Below are 14,061 nucleotides of genomic sequence, written 5' to 3'. Positions count from 1 at the left end.
TTTCTTTTTTCTCTTTTTAGCAATAAGAAGAAATGCAGTGAATGGTCAAGATCAGTAAATCATCCCCCCCCTCTTCGGCTGCATGAAAGAAAAGGCATTTTTAATAGTGAAAATTCGCAGAACTACTGAGAAACGGATTAAATAATAATTAATGGGAACTCAGATAATCAAGCAATGAAATCGATTCTCTTAAGCGATTTATTATAAGAATCCTGAGTTTGTCGAATTCATTCCACCTGCTGATACCAGAAATGGGAGAAAAGAAATTTATCTCCCTCACTGCTTACACGAGACAACATAATTGTCGTAAAATCTGAAACTTCCACAACAGTGAAATTTGAAACTGCATTTTTAAGTAGGTAATTTGTGAAAATTCCTAGATCTTATTCCTGCAGCGCTTCTAGTGGAACATCTTAAAACTTCTAATTCTGGTTGTTTCTACACGCTGATTTCGAGTTCGTCTAAATATAAATTTTATTGAATTGTAGTTATTCGTAACTGGACATCTTTCTTTGTCCAAAACTGGATTTTTATGAGCATTAAAATTTCGTCATCATATGATACTAATATTTCAGCCTTGAATCTCAGATTCCTATAAACCACTTACATGTTCTTGCGAAATTACTGAAAGAAGAAATCTACCTAGAATTGTCTACGTCCAGGAAATTTTTGGAACTGGCTTCCTCCAGTACCTGTAATGGATCATAAAAAGAGAATATAAGGCATTAGTTTTTACCATTTGATGTTTTCCATCCCAAAGACAAAATCACTGCCATTGACTAAAAATATACATGGTACTTAATTTAAAATAAATAAAATAAAATACATCTAGAACGCCATTCAAAAATTCAGTAAGTCAAAAATACCAATCAGTTTATACAGCGATTTACGAAGAAATTTAGTATTTACAGTTATGCACTGCGACTATTCATTTTAAGAGTTCAGTATAGGTCACAATATTCAACGCGAGTTTCCGCTGTGTGGGAAGAGAGAGTGATTGATAAGAGGTATTGCCAAACATTAAGAATAATGTGAAGAGTGTAACTTCCTCGTTCAATTTCTTAAAGTGATTGCGCGTTCGAATACACACACACACACACACACACACACACACGGCCGAGACGTAACCGCAAGATGATGTCACTTAATAAACATGGCTCTTATCCTCCTCAAGCGATGTACAGAATTTGGCAAGCAACGGCACAACACTCCTTAACGCGTAGCATATGAAGAAATACTGTATATCTACAGTGTATTTGAGAGGAGGAAGAATATTGTCACTACTTAATGAGTTTATAACAAGACGGGTATAACAAGATCCAGATCCCAGGACGGGTGTGCTTCGTTCTAACATGACTGTGAGTGCTGTGTGAAAGAGAGAGTAAAAAATAAGAAACAGTGTTGTATAAAATTTAGATTATGTTTATTAATATGTGATTTTTATTGCTAATATCAAGGTATATGAACATATCAAATCGCATGAACGCTCAGACTTACCCTTTTTCATAATGTGCTTTATAATTTCCCCACTCTGTAACTTTGATGGCTAAAACTAATGGGTTCATGAGTATCTTTCACCATATCATGTCAGACATATCTTGAATAGACTAATATAGATTCATGAGTAACATGCAGTGAGTAGTCTGGAAACACATCTGGCTTTCAGCTGGTGAGCATATTATTGGAAGGACTGTTCACTCGTCTGATTATTTCCTCTGATCAGGTTGGCGGGGGGGGTGAGAAAAATACGACATTTGTCACAGTCGCGATTAAAAATTAAATGAAAAAAAATCTCAATCTAAAAGTAAAATTAATCAGAGACTCCGGTTAACAATAAATTTAATTAAATGGCTTTCATTTACAACACACATCCACACACACACGTAATAAATGTGTCAATTCATTAATAAAAACAAATTACTTTAAAAGGGGCAGAATTATTTTGTGATCTTGGAATATTAGCACCAGTTCTGCTTCTAGTTTGCAAAATAAAAATAAAAATAAAGGAAAAGTCTAAGCTAATTAGCCAAAGAACAACATGTAAAGAAAGAAAAAGAAAAAAAATAGTGGATTGGGAAAACTGGAAAGAAACAGAATTAGTTTCAAAAGACAGGGTAATTGGCAGTAGTTAGTTGACGAGTTTTATGCTACTCTGAAGATTATCGTAACAGGTATTGACACCAAACTTGCAGTTTGGTGTCAATACCTGTTACGAAATTAAAGAGAAAAAATAGCAAACACTAATTACAAATATAGGACAAGCCCACTTAAACTTTGTTTGAGACGTTCAAGTCTTGGGAATTTTTAATTAATGTGAAACGATATCATGATTGTGCAGCTTTAATGTGCTAGTGACGATACTAATTGAAAGGTGGCCAAAACCATAACCATCAGCATTGCTAAATCTTCAGAGTAGCATAAAACTCGTCAATTAACTACTGCCAATTACCCTGTCTTTTGCAACTAATTCTGCTTCTTTCCAGTTTTCCCAATCACCTATTTTGTTTTCTTTTTCTTTCTTTATATGTTGTTCTTTGGCTAATTAGCTTAGACTTTTCCTTTTACCTTCCGGGATCTATGTGAAAGCTACCCTTGGAATTTTTCCCCTGTCTATTCTCAGTACATGTCTAATCCACTTCCATATGCGTCCTTTTTATTTTGCTAATAATTTTTTAATGCTATTATAACTCAGCATTCGTTGTGACCAAATCATTTTCAATATTTTACACAAACACTTTGTTTGGAAACTATTTAATTTAGCTTCCTGTTTCTTTGTCAATTTCTTATGTCTCTAATTCATATGATATTAAAACTATGCTATCTGCGTAATCTAGATCTTTCAGCTGTGATGTGAGATTCCATTTTATTCCTCTCCTCATACTTGTAACCTGTTATATAATGTAATAAATGTTAAAAAGTATTCCAGACATTACACAATTTCGTCTCACACCAGTCCTTATCTTAAATCATTCGGATGCTCTCTGCTGCAATAACACAACTTGGACTTTTATTATTCTCACATATTTATCAGGAATGCAGTCCTTCTAATAATTATCCATAACGCTTTTCTATCAATACTGTCAAAAGCTTTGGCAAAATCTAAAAAATTTAAGTACACTTAAATTTCCTAGATTTTGACTGGATTATGATATAAATTCTCAGTTATATCCCTCCCTTAAAGTAAAAGTGATGTACAATACTTCCATCTCTGTTCTAAAATATCATGACTTAATATGTTTTCTATTTCGTTGTAATCCTATTTATTAACGTTTTATTATCTATTTTATTTTAACTATAATTAGAATTTTTGAAATGACAATAAACAGGGTAGTTTAGTCAAAATCCAGCGGCTGCAATGTCAAGGAAAACAACAATCCGAATCGAGCTGAACCAGCGTGCATAACAAAAGACCCCCCCCCCCCCATTATTCACTTGTTATAACAACCTGTTAGCATTTAAAGAATCTCTTTTTTTTTTTTTTTTTTTTTTTTGCAGAATTTGAGATTTGTGTATGTATAAGCTTGTGTAGTAACTTTCTATAATTTTAGATATTAAAACAAAAGCTATAGCTCAATTCTAGGAATTTTTTCCCCGCTGGGTGTAAACTCAGTTTTTCGCCATATAACTCTAAAAAACCGACCGTTGAACTATTCCAAACACGAGATGACAACAGTTTTTCTACTGTACTGTCGTTTCGAAGTCTACAGAATCATTAATTAAAAATAAAAGCATTCTGTAATTACTGTGCACTGTTGATAAATATGTCATCGCACCCATTAGCATCACTATCAAATTACGGCTACTGAGTCCTAAGACTTTTGTGCCCCATCCCACACTATGTTTTTTTTTTATCAGTACGTCACTAAAACATAGTGATACCAATGCATCGCACAGCACTAAGTAAAAGAGAGTTTGTATTTTATTATTATTTTTTATATCAGCCTCCCCCCCCCCCACACACACACAACACACAAACGGTTTCATAATCTATAACAAATTAGTACTTCAGTGTGTATGGATGGTCAGTTTTACGTAATATTTTGCTTTTTTTTAAAAAAAAAAGTTTGACTTAATAGAAGTTTCACTTGTAATTTTTTTAATCAATTTTATATATGAGAAGCCATACCATACCATACAAGTGGATTTTAAATGTGCGATTTTTAAATCCAATCATTAAGGGAAGGATAATCCACTTATTCTCAAATTGATAATCAGTTCATATCTGAAATATCTAATTTCCACTAACATGTTACGCTCAGTTAACCCCTCTCACGGTTAAGTACCTTGGCCGCTCGGTTTTGTGTGTCTTAGGGAACGAACAATCCGAGTTTCCCGAAGGAAAATCTTGCACCTTGTACGACTCCCATCTATCTCATCTTTAGCTGAAAAGACCTAATAATAATAATAATAATAATAATAATAATAATAATAATAATATTCGTATGGGGTTCTCCCCTTTGGGGGAGGGGTTGAGTCCTCCTAACGAGGGATTAAACACACACACACACACACACACACACACACACACACACACACACACACACACACACACACACACACACACACAATGTATGTATGTATATATATGTGTGTGTGTGTGTGTGTGTGTGTGTGTGTGTGTGTGTGTGTGTGTGTGACTGTAGATCCGTGTGTTTGTGTGTGTTCACTAGGCCGGTTTGCCTGTTCCGAGGAACGAAAAACCTTTAGTCGAAAAATTTTTAGTCACCTTTAGTCGAAAGAGACCAAATAAAGGTTCCGCACGTCATAGAGGAATCGAACCCAGGTCTTTCCGACCAAAGCGCTTGCGTCCTAGCGGAATTTGGAACCTCTTTGCAATCAAAGGCATCATCGTTATTGACAATCCCATCAATCCTTTCGTATGCCAATCCCACCCACGAAAGATAAGAAACTTATAACACATATTACCATCATGAGTTGGCGAAGAGTTAAAAAATCGGGGAATTCTGCTCAGGTTCTCAAGTACCACACATGGTACATTTTAAGCCACATCGGGCTTCCAGGAAGCAGGGTCTCATCCGGACGATGAAAATTATCTATCATCTTTCATGAACATCGATACCATATCGGAAAAAATTACCATAATCGGCTAAGGAATCATAAAAGGCAGAAAGACACACACACACACACACACACACAGAGAGAGAGAGAGAGAGAGAGAGAGAGAGAGTTGCTAGTATCAGCTTTTGCATACGCTTTTCAGAAGCGCCTCAACTCGATGGATACGGAATACAACCTGCAAAGAATAAAACTTTTACTCTTTCTTTTTTTTTTTTTTTTTTCTCCCGTTTAGAATAGCCAAAACCGGCTACGCATGGTACGCCAGTTTTAAACCCTGAAACACTAAGGGTTTAAAAACATGTAACATTATACTAGCTATAATACGAATGAATGTTTACCTGACATCTAATCATTATTTATACTGTAGCGAACAAATTAATCTGAACAAGCCGAATTTTCGTCAAGTTTTTAGTTTTAGTTTGGTTTTTGTTTCAGTTCACAATAATTTTGGTTTTCATTTCGGTTTACTATTTTCGGTTTTCATTTTAGTTCACTATTTTGGTTGAATGCTGCGTGTTTTAACTGTCTCTACGATGTTTATTAATAGTGTTGTGCATTTTTAACAGTGTAAATAAGTTAATATTCGTAGTGGTTTATTTATTTTGTGTCGCTATAAAATGGATACATCTCCAAGAAAGCGTTCAAAAATACGTAATCTTTCTCAGTACACATCCATGACTCAAAGACAAATTGCCAACGAGTGTGGTTTTGGTTTGGGTACAGTTAATGCGATTTTAAAGAGGTTAAGGGAGGCAAGTATCTTTCCTCCTGACAGAAAAGGAAAATGGGGGTGAAAAAGGAAAACTACACTTACTCAAGATCGTTTACTAGTTAAGAAAAGCAAAACGAATCCAAGATTGTCTGCTATAGACTTAAATAGAGACTTGGCATCTAGTGGGATTAATGTTTCTGACATCACAGTCCGTCTAAGATTATTGGAAGCAGGAAGGACTGCTCAGAGACCAAAAAAGAAACAACTGTTGAAGAAGGCTATGCAGAAAAAGAGGCTCTAGTGGGCAAAAGTGTACAAAGATTGCACTGTTGAGAAGTGGAAGAAGGTCATATTCTCAGATGAGAGGATGTTTTTATCCAAGGAGAGCGAGTACCCTCTGTTCGCAAATCAGCAACTGATAAGACTTATCCCGCCTACTTCAACAAGCTCCTAAACACCCAGTTAAAAAGATGTTCTGGGGTTGTTTTACACATGGCAGTCCAGGATTATTTGTGCTTGTTGACGGTATGAGGAAAAGTGATTAATACATAAAAATATTGGGGAAAAGAGTGGCCCCACAGATCCAAAAAGACAAAGAACTCTTCTTCCAACAAGATCTCGCTCCTGCCACACTTCAAAAAAAAAAAAAAATAAATAAGTGAGAGTTCTTAAAAAAATCAGATTATCTAATTGCTTCAGTGGCCAGGCAACTCTCCTAACATTAACAAAATTAAAAAAATGAGGCTATAGGAGAATTGAAAAGAAGAGAACTGGAAAATTAAATTGTGATCCAGAGGATAACTTAATATACAATTCATTATAAAAGTATGGTTTCGAGATGCAGAAAGAAGAAAATTGTGTTCTACGTTGGTAGAGTCCATGCCTAAGCTTATTAGGAACAAATGAGCACATAAATTATTAGGTAAAGTTAGAGTTTAATTGTTTTTACTTATTTTCTTGCAAAATTAATTTTTTTTTTTTTTTAAATGTGAATGTTCGGATTAATTTGTTCGCTACTGTATATGAAGGAAACATGGAATATTTGATAATCTTCAAGTTCAAAGGAAGAAATAATTTCGTGCTTAGGCGCTTGGGATATAATTACAGATATAAATATTAGGGATAACATATATTATCGCTAATTCATTTCTCCTGTAAATGCCATGCTCTCATGGATATTTGGGTGAGTGGAACTTTTCATGGTACGCATGTTTTCTGTGTAAAGCTTACACAATTATCCTTATTACTAACCCACCAAATGTTTTCTAGCTAATCAGACACTTTTAATTTATGTGTTTTGAACAGCGCTGCTATACTTTAATCTTTGTAGACTTTGGCATTTACGAAATGGAACGTACACAGTAACTAAATATAGACAGGACAACGATCAAATGATCATATGTCCTCAATACGCTCTTGTAAGAGGAAGAACCTTGTTAAATTATGGGTCAGTTGTTAATATTATATGCGAAACGTACTCGAAAAACATTTCTGAAGATAAATAAAATTCCAACAAACAGATCCTTCTCCCTTACACAACTGAAAACACCGACGTCGAAATATTTAGATGACGGACCTTATCTCTGTCTCTACCTAGACTGTGTGACCATACCCGAAATGATCAAACCTTTTCCATAAGTGCTCCTTACAAAAACTGCCTTTCAGCCCCTTATTTAAATTAATTAAAATTAAAATTAGAATAACTAAAATTGAAAAAATTTGAAAAATAACTACAGTGATTCAAATTAGTAACTGGAGACATTAAGACAGAATTTTTGTAACTTAGGTTAGTGAGGTTTTTAATGAAGCAGTACACAACGAAAATTATATTGTTATTGCAAGAGATAAACTAAAAAATAATAATAAAATAAAATAAAAATAATACTGAAGGGCATGAACTATGAAACTGACGACTCATTATATTCATATATAGTTGGCAACTAAAATACTAAAACTGTGTTGAAATTTGAATATTTTAATTGATATAAAATTTTATTTAATTAAAACATCTTTATATTAGACAGTCCTGTACTCAGATAAGAAACATAATTAATGAAAGAGATTCTAAGGAAGAGAATATTCATGCGGCATTACAGTTGGTGATGAAGAGTTGCGAATATAAAAAAACAGAACTGACAGCAAGAATGGTACTTGAGAAAGTAGACGATCTGAGTTGTTTGATAAGGTTGAGCTTTATCAAACAACTAAAAAAAAAATATACCAAATAAATCAAATGATTTAAATTTTGAATTTCTTAGCATTCATATACACTGCTTGGCGAGAAATTAACGGACACCCTCCACAGGCAAGGTTCATCGTGCCATGTAGCAAGTCACGTGTTTTTAACCAGTATAAATTGGAGGAATATGATGCTCCCCCAATCATTGAAACTGTGTCCGGGTGAAATGGCTACGAGAAGGGAACTGAGTCTGAAAATGGCGTTGTGATAGGATGCCATGTCATGTTGTTGCTTATCTGTTCGACAAATTGTTGACAAATTGGGCCATTTCAGGTCAACAGCCAATGATACCATACTATGATAGAAGAGCAGGGAGTGAACTGCAAATGTTTCTCGCAGGACGACCCACACACTCACCGAATGTGACCGTAAGATACTACGAAGGATGACGGTAAAAACCGTCATTCGAATGCTTTTATGCAGACACGAATCTGCACAAAAGCATTCAGAACGAGGCTCACAACATGGGCTTCCATGGTAGGATCACGATATGCAAATCCCTATTTTACCCAAACCAAGATGCAGCGTCGTCTTCAGTGGTGCAAAGGGCGTGTATAGTAGGAGACGTGGAAGCTTGGAAAGCGGTGTTATGGAGCGACAAATCACGCTACACCCGCTATCGAGGAGATGGACGGGTGTGTTTGTATGGATGCCCGGCGACTGTCTCTTACCTGAGTGCATAACGTCAACTATGAAATTCGGAGATGGCAGCGATGTGACAATATGATCCTGTTTTTTTCTGGTTTGGCCTGGGACCTCTGTTTGTGGTGCCACGAACATTGAACTCCGAGAGATATCTACAATGCAATTCATCCTAATTTGTGGCTTTTGCATGGAAGTGACCATTGTCTCTTTCAGCAAGACAATGCACCATGCTATAAGGCTGCTGGTGTAACTGTGTGGTTTGTGCACATGAACGTCACCATACTTGACTAGCCTCCACGGAGCTCTGATCTCAACCCTATTGAACACCTATGGGATGAACAGGAACGTCGGGTTAGGCCAAGGGACGTCCGCCCCACAACAGGCCATGACCTCGTTACTTGCCTACAGGAAGAATGGTCCAAAATTCCCATTGATGGGTATCGTATGCTTGTAGAAAGTATATGCTTTCTGAAAGTATATGTTTTCTACAAGCATACGACGAAGAACAAACAGCCATGGCTGTTTGTTCCTCACAGTATGGTCCGTTGACTTCTTTCCAAGCGGCGTATATCAAGCCTTCAATGCCTGTGAGTGGGCAAAATGATTTTTGTTCCATATGTAAAAATGAAAAATCATAGCAATCTTGCCGGTATGTTCCCCTTCCTCCTCAAGCTAAAACTGCCTGGAGAATTTAAATTTGCTATGATACGCCACGAGCCCTGAGAGATTTCCTACTGTCATTTTTGTAATTTTTCATAAGATAAAAATAATAAAAGTAGACATTTTTATTACTTTTATTATTTCATTTTATTATTTTCAACTAGACATTGAAAGTAAGAAAATCATTCTGTCTGTCATTGTGTAGCTTAGTTGGCAACTGACGATGTTCTGTTGTAATGGGAATTCCGTCTAGAAGGACCCCAGGAACATTCATAATTTCTCTCTCTCTCTCTCTCTCTCTTTCACTCACTCACTGTCTGTCTGTCTGTCTTTTCTTCCAACTGTAGGTGAGTTAGACGATCTCATATGATGGTAGCAAGGTTTTTCGTCCCTGAACGTGGGTTTTTCATCCCAAAGGTAGGCAAATTGGACACAAAATACACTCTGCAATGTAGCTGATTAACACTTTCATTGCCAAGCTGAAAATTGGAATTTCGTGAGGTGGCCAATTTTTTTTTTAATTTTTTATTTATTTATTTAGCGACGTCCACGTGATAACGCGTGATCGGCCGTTTGGTGAGAACTCGCATCGCGTGATATCGTTCATTGCCAAGATGAAAATTGGAATTTCGTGTGGTGGCCAAATTTTTTTATTTTTTATTTATTTAGTTAGCGACGTCCATGCGATAACGCGTGATCGGCCGTTTGGTGAGAACTCGCATCGCGCGATATCGCGTGATTGGCAATGAACGTGTTAATAGATAGGATTAACCGCACTCTCTTATGACAATAATTAGTTTTATACTAAACGGAGTTACTTGACTTGTCACAAGTCACTGAGCCTAAACACATTAAGGTTATTTATTTATTTATTTCACTATAGCAGTAAGGTACGCAGTATACATTTTACTGTATGAAATAACTATTTTCAGGAAGGACAGCTTGATTCAGTCACTTCTATAATGCGAAAAATTAAGCATTTCGGCTCCCTTCGTGTCAGATTTATCAGTCCAATTGTAATCATAAAGATAATATCGTTTTTATTTAGAACTTAGGGAAAACTTCTTTGATCATTTAAAAATAAATATATTCAAATTAGTTTGCCTATTATATAATTAATATTCAAACTTACATGTTCAAACGTTTCCTTAAGCTTTTGTATAATAATGGATAAATATAATAATGCAATTTCGTAAAGCGTATAATAATACAGGTAAATGAATACTGTCTTAAAAATTAAAATCTGAGAAAGCCATTTTTTTTTCAGTTTCGCTGCAGGCTAAAGTTGCCAATATTGCTAATTTGATTATATAGAGAAACCTGTGGAGAATTCATGACTAAATTTAACACTACAGTAGTAGTGTGGTGTAGTGTAGTGTAGTGTAGTACTACTACAGTAGTAGGTTTTTTATTACGTAAATATTTCGTCCTAGGTATCTTCGGACATCATCACTACTGTATGGCAATACTAGGAATGACAGAAGAAAGGACGCGTACGTACAAGGAATCCAAATTGCGTGCAGTGGCGCGTTGGGGCCTGAACTTAAATTAAATTGAATTAAATTAAAATTTAATTACAGTTAAGTTATTATTTTACACAATTTTGTATGGCAATTTCCCATACTTTAGGGATGGCAAGTGCATCATTGTGGTTTAGATTTGGTCTGTGGAGTAGGGCTTCAGCACTTTCTTTATATAAACGTTCATATTTATATGAAGATTTCGTATATGAAAGTATATGAGAAATATATGATACTGTGGTTCACGTGTGTTAAATTTAGTCAATATTGCTAATGTTCAGTTCAATGACTTTTTTAGAAATAAACCCATGTCACACGCTATATATTTGCCTCCGTTTATTTGTCTGTTATAAATTACGAGTATATCTCTGTATTTATAAAAATGACTGTTAGTAATGATAGCTTTTATCGCAAGGTGCGCAATGACGTAGATAAACAGCATGCTAAACGCTGATGACTGCGTTCTACATAATCCAATAGCGTTATTGTCAATATTTGGACCGTGAACAAAAAAGAAAGAGAAGAAAAAAAAAATTGATTTTTTAAATAGTACCTTGGTTTTATTTATTATTCTTCTATTCATATTGCATTTTTTATTGCTGGAAATATATTATTCCTCTATTTACACTGTATGTGATCACTGGGCTCGTTACTCGACTAATTATTGATCTTGCCATTAAAGGAGTTTAAATTTCTATCTGCGATCGATCTTCGGAAGGAAGCGTCACATCAACCAAAAACTAAGTGTAGAGCGAAAAAAAAGCATGAGGAAGACTTGCCTTCTCCAGTTTATATATATATATATATATATAAACTGGAGAAGGCCGAAACCGAAACCGAAGGGGGGTGCTTTGCATTATGGGATACATACTAATGTAGCTCAGTATATACATAAGAAGTATATATACTTCACGCGCAAAATATTGTTTTTGCTTACTTGGATAAAGGATTGAATCCAAGAATATAATTTCTTGGCATCTTTAATTTATAGTAGAATCAATTTAAAAAACATTCACCATCTATCTCTCATCCAAAATATTGTATTAATAAGGTCTGGCACCTGTTGACTACTTGTATATGAGAAATATATGATTTCTGCATTACTTCAACCTTGGTAACTCTTCCGGGTCTGGCTCCCACTGAGATGGAGAGCTATTTCTCTATCTAATACCGACCACAAGATATTTTCCTGCATTATCAATAACAGGCTCAAAGTAGAAATGGGATACATAATTAAAAGCACACAGGTGTATGGAGATCCAAGCCGAGCAGTAGAATTTAATCTGTTTCTGCTACGTGATCTACTCTGCTTAGTTAATAAGAAAAAGCAGTACTATCAATAGACCTTACTTTCAAGCATTTGATAATGTCCGTTTTCTTTTCTTTCTGTTCTACATCCTCTAGTAAATTGGTGTGGGTAAAAAGCTGTCATCCATCATTAAAGGAGCCTATGTCAATTCAACTACCCGCATCCTACTTAATGTGTTCCTATCACACCCGATCAAAATTCAAAAAGGAGTCAAACAATGTTGCCCTCTTAGTCCATTGCTCTTTGCATTGGTTCTTGAACCTTTCTTACAGGAAGTCGACAATACACGTGCTGTGCGAAGAATAACAGTTCCTTCAATTATGAAGGAAAATAAGGCATTAGCATTTGCCGATGATGTCGGGGGCACTTTGAAGGATAATGATTCCATATATATCTTTCTTAGTATTTTGGAAAAATTCAGCAACATCAATGGATTAACCTAATGCAGACAAGACAAAATTAAACTTTTTTTTTTTTGAAAGTGGGATCTTGGAGGCATTCCTTTTGGATTAACCCCTAAGAGAGAGAGAGAGAGAGAGAGAACCCCTCATTATACTTGAAATTCCTTTCTCCACTTACCTAATATTACTAGTTCGTGATGTTATATACAAGACCATTGAAACCTCAGAAGAAAGACTGGAAAATTCAGCAACTTTCCTTTTCTTCTAAAGCTATAGTACTCAAAAACCATAATCTTCCATGGTCAATTGTATAATAAATATTAAAGACATCACAGAAGCTGATGAAAAGCAATTATATAGTAGGCCAATTATACATAGAATTATATACAATTATATATAGAAGTTAAAAAGGAATTTCTTCAACTATCAAAGAAGCATGGAGGATTTGGGTTTCCCGTCTTAAAATTTTGCTATTTTTAGCAATACAGCTTCAAAAATTCATAAAATATTGCAAACCAATCACACATGTGCATACCTTCTCCGGTACTACCTGGGTTTTCATCCTCCCCTGTTTGGAGTAAATGATTATAAAGGTCCAAAAGCTGAGATTGTTCCTGAATACTACAACAACATTCTGTGCTTAACTCTAAGACTGCTAAACACTCTGGCATTGACATTCTTTCCATTAATAAAAGTAAAATTTGGTATAAAGAAATCTTTAATCTCTTTCGCCGCGAACTTCTGGTTGGGTACTGACAACAACAACACTTTGCTTCATTACTTATTGAAGTTCTAAAGATATCCCTTACAGGAGGAATCTTGCTTGGGAATTGCATATGGTCACCTCTCAGACAATACCATCAAATGGAGGTACTTTAACATCAGAGATCTAATCTGTCTTACCGATTGGAAACAGTAGAACATACATTCTACAGCTGCTCTCTTGCCCTGAGTATTTGGAACAGATTATGTAATGTGTTGGGCATTCCATTACTTACAACAGAACAGGTTCCTTTTTTTTTTTTTTTTGGAGTACCCACCACCTGTCATTAATGGGAAGAGCATTTTGATTTTTATAATCAATGAATTGAAATACCATTTATGGAAGGTTAGAAAGAAACATGGATTTGAAAACCAGAAATATGATCCAAATGCTTTATAATATTGTATTGTGGAAATTTTATTGTTCAGTCAGACCATTTTTCTATTTAGAGAGAAGCATTTTAGGAGATATCAAATTTTTGGCTAGTGGTGTAGACCACCCACATTATGTAATATTCATCAGGGGGAGATAACATTCTGTCTATTTTTACTATGAGAGGCTTTTTAAATGGCTCCATCCTCTTAGTTCAATGTAGTCTTATGATCAATTGCAGGAATGGCTGGAGAAGAGAACAATCCCAGGCAGAGGAAGGTGAACTCAAGGCGGTTAACTCAGATAAGACTAACCACCTGGATTTAGTTTCAATTAGTCTTTTGGTTGTTCATCTGCATGG

The sequence above is a fragment of the Typopeltis vanoorti genome, chromosome 21 (assembly GCF_054136105.1).
Source record: "Typopeltis vanoorti isolate ZY-2024b chromosome 21, IOZ_Tvanoo_1.0, whole genome shotgun sequence".
NCBI classification, from domain to species: domain Eukaryota; kingdom Metazoa; phylum Arthropoda; class Arachnida; order Uropygi; family Thelyphonidae; genus Typopeltis; species Typopeltis vanoorti.
Note: the sequence above shows the minus strand (reverse complement) of the source record.